This window comes from Lipotes vexillifer, unplaced genomic scaffold (genome assembly GCF_000442215.2).
Source record: "Lipotes vexillifer unplaced genomic scaffold, Lipotes_vexillifer_v1.1 scaffold2006, whole genome shotgun sequence".
In the NCBI taxonomy this organism is placed as follows: Eukaryota; Metazoa; Chordata; class Mammalia; order Artiodactyla; family Lipotidae; genus Lipotes; species Lipotes vexillifer.
In genome coordinates, this window is record NW_006776141.1 from 258,127 (window position 1) to 273,898 (window position 15,772).

The window sequence follows — 15,772 nt, forward strand, 5'->3', positions numbered from 1 at the left end:
TAGCCTGGGTACTCCAGAGACTGAGGCAAGGATTAAGGTGCTAACCCTTTTTTAGGGAGGTAAAAGCCCAAAGCAGGGAGAGTAAAGGGAACAAGAGAAATGGCCACGGATGACGGGAAGCGATGCGATGCATTACGTTACACACTAGTCACCACTTCACAATGAGCCACAAATAGACAAGGGATATAACAGGCTGCTCAGCAGGTGTGTTCACTCAGCGTACGCAGCACTTTGCCCAGACAGGTTGCAGGGAAGGAACCCCACCTGAAGTAGCTAACAGGTGATAAAGATGAGGAAGAATTTATCGGCCTCGGTCCTCCCATTTCCTATTTCTCATTGATCAAGGTTCACCCCACAGAAAGTAAATGCTCCCTCCCTTCCAGCATCACCAGCTGGTCCCTCAACAGCTGCTCAGACTGGCCAGATCCCATGCTCTGCAATTGGATGTTTAAGTCCCCAAGTGGAGGGGTGACTTGGCACAGGGAGGACACCCATCAGGACAGAAAAGGAAGGAGGTGGGCAAGGGAATTTGAGAGAGTGCGCAGGTGTCTGACCTAATTACCAGGACACGCAGGCTGGGATGGGATGGTAAATGTGCAGGAAGACCTACTTTGGTCTAAAGGGTCAACTGAACTGCCTCAATATATCGTCTCCATTTGGCTCCTAAGGAGTTAAAAATATATATCTTTACATTTATTCCTGAAAGTTATTGCATTGTTGAAAGCAATGACAACAACAATACTGAGCTATATTACCTCCCCGGGAAGAGTACCAAGTCAGGAGCATGTGATGTAGATTTTCTCTTGACAGCAGTGTGCGTGTCATCTAATATAAGTTGAGTGTGGAGCACGGTGCATCAGAGGGACCAAAGAGACACGATACTGTCACCGCTCCACATTGAGAAAGAGTAACATAAACAAATGAATAGCATTGCGACACCACCCATGCTAAGGGCGAAGTGAGTGATAAAGAAATCGGAGGAGGACATTATCACCAGGGCTTGGGTAGAGGAGAAGGCTTCATGAAGATGGTCAGATTTGATCTGGGTCTTAAAAGAAATGGGGACTTCTGTATGCTTGGAGCGGGAGGAGGGCATTCTGGGTTGGAGGCAAGCAGCAAAGGTATGGTCTTTGTGGGAAAGTACATGGCGAACAGCAGCCAGAAGACGAAGCAGAGCAATGAATAACTGCCTTTGTGTGGAGAAGGGAAGGGTGAGAAACATAGCTGTCAAGAGAGGTTGGATTTTAAATTGTGGATATTCTTAAACACTAAGATAGGGAGTTTGATTTTTTCCCCCAAAGGCCTTGGAGATGCCACAGAGGGACGTTAGCATTCCGAGAATGGGAAACTGGAGGGGCAACTTTTGGTGGGCGGGGGAAGGGGAGTTGGAAAAGTCCCATTGTGGACTTTATCAAGGACCCTCAACCAAATAGGTCACACCTACTTGGTCAGAGAGGGGATAGTGAAGTGGGGTAGGTCTACGGGGCAGTGCCCTTAGCGGGTGTAAAGTACAGAAAGGAAAAGCAAGAGGGCAATGAACATAATTTTTCTGTGTTGTAGTTTTGCCAGGTTTTGGGTGTGAGCAGAGACCAAGAGATCTGGTCAGCGTGCTTCACGTTGCGTCCTTTCAATGCTACGTGAGAGGCAAAATCAGTGCAGGAGGGTCTGCCGTGAAGAACTACAGTAAGTAGCGGTCTGATTTGTATGGTTGTAAGATAATTTTCCAGGGGGGTGTGTGTGCATGTGAATGAGAAAGAGATCTTGTCTAGAGGCTGAACTAGTCTGACTGCATTTCATGTTTCCTTCTAACGCCTCATAATTCTGGGACATCCGTCTTCCTGTTAAGCCAATTGTCAGAGGTTATTTTGGTGAGCATAGACCTTTATTCTAACCCATTCTTTAAAAGGTTATTTTCCAGATTATTCCATTTCTAACCATGCACCTGCTGCTAATCCTCCATGCAGTTAATTCTAGGGCTGCCTGCAGATCCTGCCACAGATGTTTTATAACTGTTACAACGTATTTTTAAAATTCATTTGGGATGTTTTCCCTGGAGTAACTTACCCTTCCAGAAAGTCTTTAGCTGCTACCCACACACCACATGAGTCACAACAGATCTTGATTCAGAGCTAGTGAAACCTTTAAGAATAAAGCTGTTATTAGTGAAAAGGGCTTAGTTCAGAAGGATTTGATTCAACTTGGGCTTAAAAACAAGACACTTTAAAAAAAAGAATTTTGTCTTTATATCTCAAATCTATATGTTTTGAGAAAATATTTTAGTACTCAGTGGGATTTTTGGTAAAATAAAATATGAGAAAATGGATTCTGGAGTGAAAGGTAATTTGTTTGAGTTTTATATAGTGTCTGTAGACAAGGGGCACTTTTCTTGATCTGGAAAGAAAAGAAGGTGCCACAGTTATTAGGACAGTTTGCCAGAATCAGCCAACACATTGACTTTTTTTTTTTAAGTTTGCCTAATGCAGTCCCCGAATATTCTGTCTGTAAAATTCACACACAGATCTCCTGTAGGTCAACAAATCAGTCCTCGTTTTGGTTACCATTGCTATAAGTCCAACTGTCCCAGGGCCAGAAATTCTGAAGGACTCGGCTGGGAAGTTCTCACTTAGTTCTTAGCATGTAATTGCAGTCAGATGTGTACTGGGGCTGCAATCATCCAAAGGTTTGACTGGGCTGGACGTGCAAGATGGCTCATCACATGGCTGGCAGGTGATGCTTCCTGTTGGCTGACAAGAGTGTCCACACATGGCCTCTTCAGCAGGGCAGTCTGTGAGTAGTCAGCAACTGGCTCCCAACATGGAGCAAACATTCCAACAAAACCAGGTGGAAGCTATATGGCCATTTCCAACCCAGCCTCAAAAGTCACATGGTGACTGTACTGGGTGATACAGTCAGAGGTCCACCCACACTCAAGGGAGAAGGCAGAGACCCACTCTTGATGAGAGGAATACCAGATAATTTGCCACCATTAAAAAAAAAAAAACAAACTGTTATAATCCTTTACAGCCAGCCTTAAGATGTCTCTGAGGACGTTTCTAGAGATTCTTAACAAGTTCATGTCAAATTCTGTTAGCATCAGGATATCCAATTAGTAGACTGTCTTCTCCAGCTTTTCCCCAGGACCTCCTTGTCACACTTTTCTTCGTTTTCTTTCTCTCTACTTGGACAAATCACCTTAGGTATCTCATCTTCAATTTTAAGGACTTTCTAACTGAATTGGTTCTAATCGGTTGATGGATTCCTAACTTGTGCGTAGAATTCCTGTCATAAAATGTATTTTTATATTAGTAACAAAGCGGAGATTTTAATACAATAGCTCATTTGTTGAACTATCTTTCACATGACTACATTGCACATGAATCTTATTACAATACACATCATTTCAGCGAAGAGTCTGTGTTTTTCATCTTAACAATATCTAATTGGCCTTCTATCTCAACACAATGAAATTCCTTCATGATAAAATACTATGGACAGTCCTTTGGAAACAGTTGTAGTGGATTGGACCCATGTTAGAAAAAGAAAGCTACTGGGAGCTGTTTGAACGCCTGAGAAATTGTATTCTGTTGAATATTTTCAAGCAATTAGCCACCAATAAGCCTCATAAAAATAGATTCTTCCCTGCCTTAAAAACGGAATAATTGTCAGTAATCTTCAGCCAGATGGAAACAGCCTTCCTACAATGACTTTAAATTTTCCTTTTCAGTCTTCTTGGGTCAGCTGAGAATTATGCTCACATTAGCTTCTTAATAATGAATGAACTAAGATTGACAGGATGATGGATCCCACCCACTTCTATTACTGGAGTAAGGATGGAGGAGTGGCTTTTTCTCCTGTAGGAGGAAATTCTGAAGATGCATGGTGCCAGTGAAGAGGGAGTGTCACAGTATAACCTGAGCATATGTCACAGAAGCCTCTGTGGTGCTATCCTTCTAAATTTACCACTTCCTTTTGCTCTGGATAACAGTTTCCATAGTTTGCAAATCCAAGACCACACCCTTGGACGTGCTCAGTGTGACATGTACTTTTCATGAAAGATTCTTTCCCAGCACCCAAAAGGACAGAAAGCTGGGACTGCATTGTTTATGGAATAGAATGTATGACTCTTTTTCTGTTTTTGAGTTAAAGTAACTTCTCAGGCAAATTAATTGCAAGTATATCTCAAAGGTATTTTTCAAACCCACTGCCAGGGAAGAGGTTTATGAGCACACTAACTTCAATATTTCTTACTTGACACATATTTTGTAGGGGAAAAATTGTTTAGATAATCATTATTAGGCTGTATTTTTTAATAAAGAATGTTTATACATGTACCCCAATGCAGCACTATTTACAATAGCTGGGACATGGAAGCAACCTAAATGTCCATCGATGGAGGAATGGATAAAGAAGATGTGGTACATACATATGATGGAATATTATTCAGCCATAAAAAATGAAATAATGTCATTGCAGTGACATGGATGGACCTAGAGATTGTCATACCAAGTGAAGTAAGTCAGACAGAGAAAGACAAATATCATATGATACCGCTTATATGTGGAATCTCAAAAAATGGTACAAATGAACTTATCTATTGATACAAAACAGAAATACAGTCACAGATGTAGAAAACAAACGTATGGTTACCAAGAGGGCAAGTGGGGAAGGGATTAATTGGGAGATTGGGATTGACATATACACACTGCTATATATAAAATAAGGACCTACTGTATAGCACAGGGAACTTCACTCAATACCCTGTGATGACCTATATGGGAAAAGAATCCAAAAAAGAGTGGATATATGTACATGTATAACTGACTCACTCTGCTGTACAGCAGAAACTAACACAACACTGTAAATCACCTATACTCCAATAAAAATTAATTTAAAAATAAAATAAAATAAAAAAGAATGTTTAAAGATCATTAGACACTCTAGGAGACTGGTCATAGGTTGCTAGACAACTCGTGAGGTTGATAGTGGATGTGTTAGTCTAGGTCTTGGTAGAAAGCAAATGGTTCACTCAAAATGGGTAATGTGAAGACGGCTGGAGAGAGGTTGTTTGTTGTGGTGTGTGTGTGGGGTTTGGGGATACTAACAAGGGGTGTGCACCTCAGAGCTGGCAGCAGTGGGAGCCATTGCTTCTCTTACCTGAAGGGCCAAGGGAAGGGAGCCGGCACCAGACCAGAAGAAGAGAGCTACATAGAAGGTGCCATCTCCCAGGAACAGAGGCCTTCAGGAGAGGGGTCTAGCCAACCCATGGTGTCTTTGCAGGGAGAGAGCCAGGGCATGTATTCCCAACCTCACCCTCCTCCTGCCCTCTACCCTCCAGTCTCCTGCTGGTGCTTCTCACTGGCCAAACCCATCCCAAGCTGGAAGGCCAGCGAGCCCAGGAATGCAGTCCATACAAGCTAGCTTCCAGGGCTCATGAGCGTGATGAAAGGTGCAGAGTGGAGCTGGGGGTGGGGGTGGGGCAAACAGAAGACCCAGCGCAGGAAAGTTTCTGGAAAGACCTCTTGAGCTCATTGAAGTCTATCAGAAAATAGCTATGCGATTTATCAGAAATGGAAATTACCTCTCCAAAGGAGCAGCTAACTCACATCAGACCACAGAGTTCTGCCTCCATTCAGGGACAATTTTTCTTTCTCAGTATGTGTAGCAAAAATTGGTCTGACCTGGCTTTTATTACTGCTTCACATACCTATAAGCAGGTGCGGCTATTAGGCAGAGATTATCTTCTTGATACCGCGCACCTGTGAAGGGCTGGACTGCATTAGGTAAGCTCACTACATCTCTATACTCTGCATCCTCTTCCCTCATCGTATTTGTTGCCATTCAGATTATATATTTATTAGTTTGTTCATTTGTTTACTGTCTCTCTGCCATCCCGCTCAGTGTCCATAGTTCATGAAGACCAAAGAATATGTCTCTCTATACTGTCTATCGTGGAGCCAGGCACGTAGTAGGTGCTCAATAATTATTTATTGAATGAAGGAATGAATGAATACTCTGGTAGTCTGCCAGCAAGACAGCATTAGTGAAGTAAAGAGAATGTGGGTTCTGGAATAAGGAAGAATTGGGTTTGAATCTTGATCTACTTAGGAGTTGAGAGGTCTTAGCAAATTGCTTAATCTCTCAAAGCTGCAATTTCCTCCTCTATAATGTGGTGATTATAAAATTTACTCACCTGTTTGTTAAAGTTTGAATCAGATACACTGTTAAGTGCCTATAAGAACTGGGAACCTGAAGGAAATAGAGTGATACCTGCTGCTGGTCTCATCTACCTATTGTTAGTTTTTGTTAAAGAATGGTTACAGCAAGAGAGGACTCCTTTCAGGTGAGGAATGCGCGTTAAAACAATTTTTTTTTCTTGAAGGAAAACCAGGGGCTTAGCATATAATATAAAAGCTTTATCTTTTTGAGGGTTATAGAAATTTCTTTTTTAGATGATCACTGGTCACTGGGGTTTAGTACAATCTAGTGGTTATACTTTCAGCTGAGTCTGAAGCCCTTAGCATCTCTGAGCCAGGGTGTCCTATGGAATTGTCATGGGGTAAAAGCAATAGAAATGTTCCTAAAAATATGCAGGCACATATTTATCAATTATGTTATATTTTAAATGCATTAGGAACATTCACCCTGTGATGAATTCTCTTCTAATTCTAAGAATATCTCCAACATTATTTTTTAAAATCTAATTTCCTTTAAGTAATGCTAATGTGGGAAAACCCATATGCTGGTGATGTCCTCTGGGCTGGCTTTCCAAGTACTTGTCAGTAAAGCACCCCCTCATCCCCTCTTTCAAAGCTTTAAAAAAATTTGAAAATATATCAAATTGACTATAGAGAAAAATAAGAAATACAGATAGCAAAAATAATTTAAAAATATAAACCCCACCCAGAATCCAACTGCTCAAGAGTGAATTTGTACTTACCCTTTCCTTTATAGACTTTACCAGGAAAAATCTTCATTGGTGATACTTTCTCCTCCCTGGAATGATAGCAGGGTTTTATGTTTCAGTGAGTATTTTTGTAAACAGAATCCCTTTTGCAAATTTCCCCCACTTTCCCACTCTAAGAAAACACTCTCAAGAACCTGTCATTGGGACTTCCCTGGTGGTGCAGTGGTTAAGAATCCACCTGCCAATGCAGGGGACATGGGTTCGAGCCCTGGGCCGGGAAGATCCCACATGCCGCAGAGCAACTAAGCCCCTGCACCACAGCTACTGAGCCTGCGCTCTAGAGCCCACGTGCCACAACTACTGAAGCCAGTGCGCCTAGAGCCCGTGCTCCACAGGAGGAGAGGCCACTGCGACGAGAAGCCCGCGAACCACAAGGAAGAGCCGCAACTAGGGGAAGCCCGCGCACAGCAACCAAGACCCAACGCAGCCAAAAATAAAAAAAAGAAATCATCATTGCTTCCCCAGCATTGATTTTGCCTCCTTCACGATAAGTAAAAACTATATCGTTTGGGTGGGATTGACCCAACCCCTCGGTTTTAGGGATGGGCCCTACGTGGCATAAATCCAGGTAATCCCATTTCCTCTTGCTCAAGTGATTGGTTCAAGCAATGTAGGCCTAGAATGATCTGTGCTATTCCCTTAGCCACAAAGATTGACTCATAGGTGATCCAATCAACTTGTAGCTTGAGCCTTTTGCTGGGAATGCTGCAATATAAAATTTTCTCTCCTGGTTGGGGAATGTGAGTGTGTAATACAATTCTAGCCAATGCAATGTGAGGAAAGCCTTTTTGTTTGTTTGTTTGTTTGTTTTTTGCAGGGCTTGCGGAAAAGAAAACTGTTCTCTTAAAAAGCAAATAGGCAAATAGGGATGGGACATTTTGTCCTCCAGCCTTGGGGTGTTGATATAAGAACACGTGATGCCTGAGGTGGCTACAGTCATCATTTTATCATAATGTGTCAAGCCCGAGATGAGAGTCAGCATTCTGAGGAGAAAAGAACCTGGTTCTTTTTTTTTTTTTTTTTTTTTTTTGCAGTACGCGGGCCTGTCAGTGCTGTGGCCTCTCCCGTTGCAGAGCACAGGCTCCGGACACGTAGGCTCAGCGGCCATGGCTCATGGGCCCAGCCGCTCCGCGGCATGTGGGACCTTCCCGGGCCAGGGCACGAACCCGTGTCCCCTGCGTCAGCAGGCAGACTCTCAACCACTGCGCCACCAGGGAAGCCCAAGAACCTGGTTCTTGATGACATTGTTGAACAACTGGAAACCAACGGCTTGCTGTATAGCAGATTAAATCCCTTTATCGTTCAAGCCATTTAGAGTGTTCTGTTGCTTACATCAGTGATTCAACTATGAGATATGAATAACCTATTTTCTCCTCTTAGATGTTTTTCTTTTTGTTCAGAGAGAAGCAGGCTGTGGAAAAACATGAATAGCTCCACTCATTTTGTAGAAAAAATAATTACCAAAAGGTTCTTTTGGCAACTATTTTCATATATTTCATATTTTGAGTGATACCAAATCTTGTTAGGTTTAAAGAAAAAGTAAAACCTTTGTTCCCTGTTAGATGTGGAGGCTTGGGTACCTCAGAGAGAACTTTGGGGATCTCTTGGGACATTTTACTTCATCAATACAGTTTCAAAAAGTCTGAATGCTCACAAACAGTAGTTTTCTTCTGAGGTATGTTCCTCAGAGAGGAGCAAAACTGTTTGGAAATACAAGATGCGGAGAGAGAAAAATCCTCTTCTTAGGGGCAGAAAGGACTATTCTTGAAACTACAACTTTCGGCAAAGTCAATATAGTTAAAGAAATAGAAAGAATAGATGCTGCTTCTGAACCATATTATGACAAAGGAAATACATCAAACATATAAACTTGTTTGCCGTTTGAAAGGAAAAGATTGTGTGGCATTTACCTAAAGGCAGATCAATCCCTCTCCCAGACTAAATGAGGAAGAGATTAATTGAAATCTTAATGAAACAGAAAATTAGGCATTGGTGATATTGCCTGCAACCATTGTAGATTGATAAATAATGCAGCCAGTCTGTTTACCTTGTTGGAATGAGCCCTGGGGAAGCCATGTATCTGATTCCTAATCTGAGAATTAAATCTTTACTCCTTAGCTTCTGTGACAGGCTAATTTCCTTTCTCACTGGATAAATCAGGTACATTTCCAGCTTCCTTTGTTTCGACCTAGGGAAGCTTTAATGACATTTGTCTAGGCATGGCAGGGTGGAGTCCAACACTATGTTGCAAAGAGCTGGGATGCAGGAAGACGTGGCCATATTAACAGCAGTGTTCCCTTTAAAACAGCAGAAGGGGAATGATGCCTTTTGAAGAAAGACCATATTATCACCATCCTCCTCTCTCTACATGTCAGCAATCTCTATAGTTAAATGGTTGAGCTCCTTGAGGGCAAGGCCCTTCCCTCATGAATCTCCTTATCTCCCTCTTCCTGTCATGGTGCTCTGGATGTAGTAGATGTTCGATAAATCCTAGTTGGTTGACAATTGAGGTCAACCTGATCTCCAATCCACATTTTGAAAGGTTGGGTTCATTACTACTGAGGCTCTAGATAAAGACTGATAGGGAATAACAGGTTGTACTGCTAGTGTCTGACATCCTGGGGTGGGAAAGAAGGTGGGGCTCCCACTTGGATAAGGGCAGCTCCTGAGTGAGAGGTCTTGCATCAGGTAGTGAATCTAAAAGGTGCTGAGTGAGAGGAAGAGGTGGAGTGGAGAGTGGGAGGCCAGAAGCCAGAGGAGCAAATTAGCAAGTGGAGTTCACACTCTTTTCTTGGAGCCCCTTATTACCATTACCATGGAGATCTGACTTCTGAACATAGTGAGGGTGTCGTTGCCAATCCATATATCGATATACAAAATGTTAATAAAGCTTCCTTTTATCCTAAAAAAGTTAGTAAGTAAAATAAGTAGAAAGTCTACTATTATCTTTGTGCACCAAACTTTTTTACACATCTCACTTTGGAGACTGCTTGCCCACATGGATAGACAAGGTAAGCACAGTTTCTCTGCCCTCATAGGGGTTATAATCCACTGGGGAATATTAATAAGAAAACAAGCCTTTATAATAATGTAACACCCATATTCAAATATATATCTCCATACTTAATATTAAAATAAGTGAATATTAACTGATAGTAACATTTTTTTTTCCTTTTTTTTTTGCGGTATGCGGGCCTCTCACTGTTGCGGCCTCTCCCGTTGCGGAGCACAGGCTCCGGATGCGCAGGCTCAGCGGCCATGGTTCACAGGCCCAGCCGCTCCACGGCATGTGGGATCTTCCCGGACCGGGGCAGAAACCCGTGTCCCCTACGTTGGCAGGCGGACTCTCAATCACTGCGCCACCAGGGAAGCCCGATAGTAACATTTTTGTGTAGCTAAACAGATGACAATATTTCTCAGCTGCTGTAGCAGACAATTGTGGCTTCTGCTACGCAAACTCTATTTCCACTTTTTCTGGGAAGAACATCCTGAGTTTTTTCTCAGGATAACATCTCCTCTTCCCCTTGGACTTTTAGCCCACCACCCCCCTCCCCAGATCTAGGCATGGGGAAATTATCCAGTTGTCAGCAATATATTTTAATCCCTGACCAGAGAGATTGTTTCAGAAGTAGTCATGTGACCCAAGCTAGTCCAAGCAGAAAAAATCCTGGGATTTTTTTTTTTTTTTTTTCCTGGAATAACTTGGAAAGAGGAATTCTCTTTTTTACAGACTTGGAGTCAAGTATGAAAGTTTGGAACTTCAGGCATATATCCTCTCCACAAGAGGAGGGCCTATGAAAAGAGAACCAAGACAGAAGAAATGTAACATTCAAGAGGCAAAGGCAGAGAGACTGGGTTTTGGTGATGTTTGAGCCCTGAATCCCTGGAGACCAGATATACCTCTATACCTTCCATTTACACGGACCAATAGATTCTTGATTTTTTGCTTAAGCCATTTTGAGTTGGGCTTTCTCTTAACAACCAAACTTTTGTAACAAATTCACTAATTTGCAGCTACTTTCAATGACTGCTAAGCTAACCTTAGTCTTGTTTGAAGTTTGAATGGAGCTCACCTCTTTAACATCCTAAATTTTTCTTGGATTTATACTTTACCTAATATTTGTCTCTCTCTTTTTTTTTTTTTGCTTTGTGGTACGCGGGCCTCTCACTGTTGTGGCCTCTCCCGTTGCGGAGCACAGGCTCCGGACGCGCAGGCTCAGCGGCCATGGCTCACGGGCCCAGACCCTCTGTGGCATGTGGGATCTTCCTGGACCGGAGCATGAACCCGTGTCCCCTGCATCGGCAGGAGGACTCTCAACCACTGCGCCACCAGGGAAGCCCATAATATTTGTCTTTTATCTCTGAGCTTTTAACAATGATAGTGGCTTCTGGATATCATTATCCTTCCCTGCGCTCTCCATTGTGAGTTTTGCTATCCTAGCACAGTTTTTCCTCAGACTGTTTTGAAATGATGAGATGCCCACTGAAACTGCAGATACTGTGAAGGTTGGACAATCTGCATTTTTAACATGCTCCCAAGTGGGTCTGTCATGCACTAGCATTTGAAAACCAGAGTCCTAACCCTAGACCATCATCTGTAATTGCTTTCTGCTCTTCCGCCAAAACCCTTAGGTCACTCTCTGCCTTTGATCAGTTTCTTTTCCGATCCATGGATAGAAAGTGAATGAGAAACAGAAGAGCTACCTGGACTTCCCATTGGCCAGTGTGACCCTCATCTTTCTCTCTCATTCACGTAGCTGGGAAAGTTTTCCCAGATGAACTATCTCAAAACTCAGCTCTTTGCCCTTTGGAAATCTGAATTTATGTTTCCTAACAAAGTGCACTGATGTCTAGTCTTCTGTACTTTTTGCAGCTGTACTTTTTGCAAGGGGCACAGAATTCCTAAAACTCAGCCTGCATCAGAAATTGGAAAACATGTACGTAAATAGAACATAACAAGATATTTAAATGTTTTCCTTTTTCTTCCCTCTTCTATGAAGAGGCAAGAGAGGTCTGTGGCTGCCTGCCCCTTCTTCTGTAAAATGAGCCCGCTTACATTAGGGGCTTGTACGGCAGCACCATAGCAGGGTCTTTAAACAAAAATATCCAATGATTACCTCAAACTTGATGGGACTGTTGATTGTGATACGTGAGGCTGCAGGAAAAGTTATGGGACAGTCACAGAAGCCAACTTTGAACTGTAAGCCTTTCCCATGACCTGTGCCCCCAGAATAGTAGCTCCCTGCCGGCGACCATCTGTAGCCCTGATCTGACCCTGCCCCAAACATTTGTCATGTGGAAGCTGGCCCAGCTGTCACAGGGTAAGCAGATAAATTTCCCAGTGTTTACAGACTTCTCCTGGACTTGTGCATATCCTCGCAGTAATCGCTGTTTAAAAACACCCAATAAAATTCAAGAATGTGCCAATAATAACTCTCTCATCACAGGCTGAACTGGATTTGCAGAGCTCCAGATGCTGAATGCTGCTCCTCCAGGAAAGACATTGAGCAGGGTACCAGGAGATGCCCTGTTGAAGGCACTGACCTCGCCCTGGCCCCCAGGTCCATCTCACTCCAAACCACAGGCCTGGTCCACTTCAGGTCAGGGAGATGTGGGTGTGGGCAGAGTGGGCGAGGAAGGAAATCTCACCTTTTACATCTGTTTTTCTTAACCTTTCTTTGCTTTCCAGGTCCTGCTGCTTATCTCACCATCCCTGTCTTCCCCCCCGCCTCACCTTCCCCCCCACCCCCGCCCTGCCCTCAATGGAGACAGATTCCTTAAAGCTTCATGTAGAAAACTCTGAGTCACCTCTGCTTGCACCATTAATTCCCCCTCTCTGCCCTCCTTCCCTAAATCCCCTCCACAGCACAAGTGAGTGCCCAAGACTTTGCAATGAGATGTTAAAAAATGTATTTTTAACTTAAGGAGGAAAATGATATATGAGCTCTTCCATTTGAATCGAGAAACTGAGAATTGAGAAAGGCAATGTGGTTTATTTAGGGACCCTTCTTCCAGAAGATCCAGGCAGAAGTTAGCACTTTTGGGGAAATTCAGGGACCTCCCCACAAATCTATCGTATACAGAATATTTCCCGTCAAAAGGACTAAGGTGAGGACAGTAAGGGATAGGAAACCAGGGAGTCTGTGGGGCGGATTGAGGTAGAGGAAACACTGTAGTTAGATGGGGTGACCCTTTCCTTTCTCTCGGGAAGGACCTCTGCAAGAGAGGGAAGCTTGGACCCTCCAGGGGTTGAATGTTTATATCCTTCAACAAGTATTGAGTGTGCCAGGCACAGTATTGGATGTGGAGGATACAAGGATGAATAAAGAGACGTGGTTCCTGCCTCCACGGAGCTAGTAAGTGCTGCTAAGGAGAGGTTTGTCAGGCTAGGAGAGGCAATTTGAGAGAGGATTTGACCTATTCTGAGGGGTCAGGAGAAGCTTTCCTAAGAAAGTGATGACTGGGTTGAGAGCTGAGTGATGACTAAGAACTAGGCAGCTAAAGGAGGAAGGATGGGGCTGGAGCTGGGGGCCCATGGGGGCCTGCTGAGCTGAAGGCCCTAGAGTAAGGACAGTGGACTGGAGTTGGGAGAGCAAATTGGGGTGGGGGGGCTGAGGTTGGAGAGGTTCTATGGCACCGATCAGGGAGCACCTTGCTTGTAGACCATGTTGAGGATTCTCGTATTTATCATACAAGCAATGAAAAGCCATTGAACCATTTTAATTGGTGGTGGTGGGCACGATAGTGGCGGGGGATGTGTTCAGATTCGTGTTGGAAAAGATTGTTTTGGCTACAATGCGATGGGTTGTGGGGGGTGGTAGATTCAAGGTAGAAAGAAGAGGCCGTGGGGGGTGGTCGTGTAGTAGCCCAGGCAAGAAATGTTGGTAGCTTGGGCTAAGTTAGTGGCAGTGACGGGAAGAGAGATTTTAGAGGCAAAATCAACAGGGCTTGGTGTGTGTGTTCCCCTTATCACCTTCAAGCTTCCTCAAGTGTAAATCTGACAGGAGCCTGAAGGTAGCATGCCCATTGGTGCATGAGAGAGCAGGTCACAGCTAAATTACATTTATCTGAACAAACAGCTCCGGTGCTGATCTCAGAGAGGATTTTCCAGCCCTCGTGCATCTTTGGCATGAGCAGACACTGAAAATGAAGTGCTAGGGAAGGAAGCAGGCTCCCAGGTTATTTTTAGTAAGCTCTAGGAAATAGCTGACATTCTAATTTGAATCCTCATTAAAATCCAGAGCCTCACCTCACACAGTTCTTGTTGCTAATGTCTGCAAACTTCTCTTTTCCCCAGATAATTGACAGTAGGGCCCCATGGAAGTCTTCTCAGCATTTCTGCAAAAATTCAGGAAACATTAGGTTTGACACCATCACCATGTTTGCCAAGGCAGCAAAAATCCCAGCCGGCAAAACTTCAAATGTGATGAAGCAGAAGGGTGGGGACAGCATAGAATGACTGATCATCTCGGGATGTCTTCTAGCGAGAGTTTCCAATGTTGGTGCTTTCCCTTTGTCTTTGAAGCAGGAACAGGAGGCAATGGTGGCTTTGGGGTCATGCCATGGTGACGTAGGTAGGGTTTACCCCTCTTCCTTTTCTACCTTTCCTCTCTGCCCTCAAGCAGTTCCTGGATTTAAAGTTATTTTTAATATTTTTATTTAACAACAGTAAAAGCGTTTTTAAATTAGATATGTTGAAGTTATATAGAACAGTCAGTGCCTGAACTATTGCGGTGGCATTCCAGGCCCTCCATGGGCTTAACCTGGGATGTGTTATTTAGCCTCTTTGGGTCTTGATTCCATTGCCCAAGACATGAAGAGGTGTTGTACCAGCTTGGCATTTCTCCACCTTCAGTCATTCAGGCATCACTCTTATCATATTTGCCATGATGACTTTTCACTTACATTATGACTTTCTTAACATTTTTTTCATTTAAATTGACACATTCGTTTATATCAGTCCCTTTTTTTAAAAAAAAAATTCTTGGCTATAATGTATATGAAATTGTGGGACTGATGTGATAATGACTTTTTCCCTTAACACACATAAATAAGCACAGAATTAAAAATATTTATCTATATCTATCTCAAATTACATTCCACTATGATGATATGTAGACCCCACTCTGGGAGACTCTGGACAAGCTGATTTCTAAGCTCTCTTGCAGTGCTAACATATTATTGTTCACATCTGGCCTTACCTACCCAGCCTTATTTCCCACGGCTTCCTAAAAGAAAACCTCAAGTCTGACCACATCAGAGTTCTTGTTGCTCCTTGTAGACAGTGTATGCATGCTATTCCCTTCATCTAGAATCAATAATTTACTAAGGAGAGAGGAACTCTGACCTAAGAAGAAAGAATAAGTTGAGAAAGCACATGATTGGGTGGACAAGCTACCCTTGACAAGTTGGCCAAGAAAAGCCTTTGGGTTGGCAGTTGTTTGTTTGATGAAGGTCAAGTGTAAAGAGTTGAGGGATTGGTCATTCGTGGGTTATTTTTTTCTCTTTAAAAAGAGGGTTACCCATTTACCGGGCAAATCTACTAGACAAATTTCTGAGTGCCCCTCCCGGGGGTGGTCTGCAGCTTCACCTAATAGAGAAGAGAAAATCTGGTTTGACTATTATTGTGAGTAATCATTATTTGCTATAGAAATTAATTAGTTCACTTATTTACAATGCATGATGCTTTATTCCATGCTAGTCATTGGATATGTGAACATAATCAAGACACTTCTCTACCCTCTAGGAGCTCAAGTTTAGGAGGAGACAGAAAATAAATAGGTGAACATGATAAGGCATGCTCAGGCC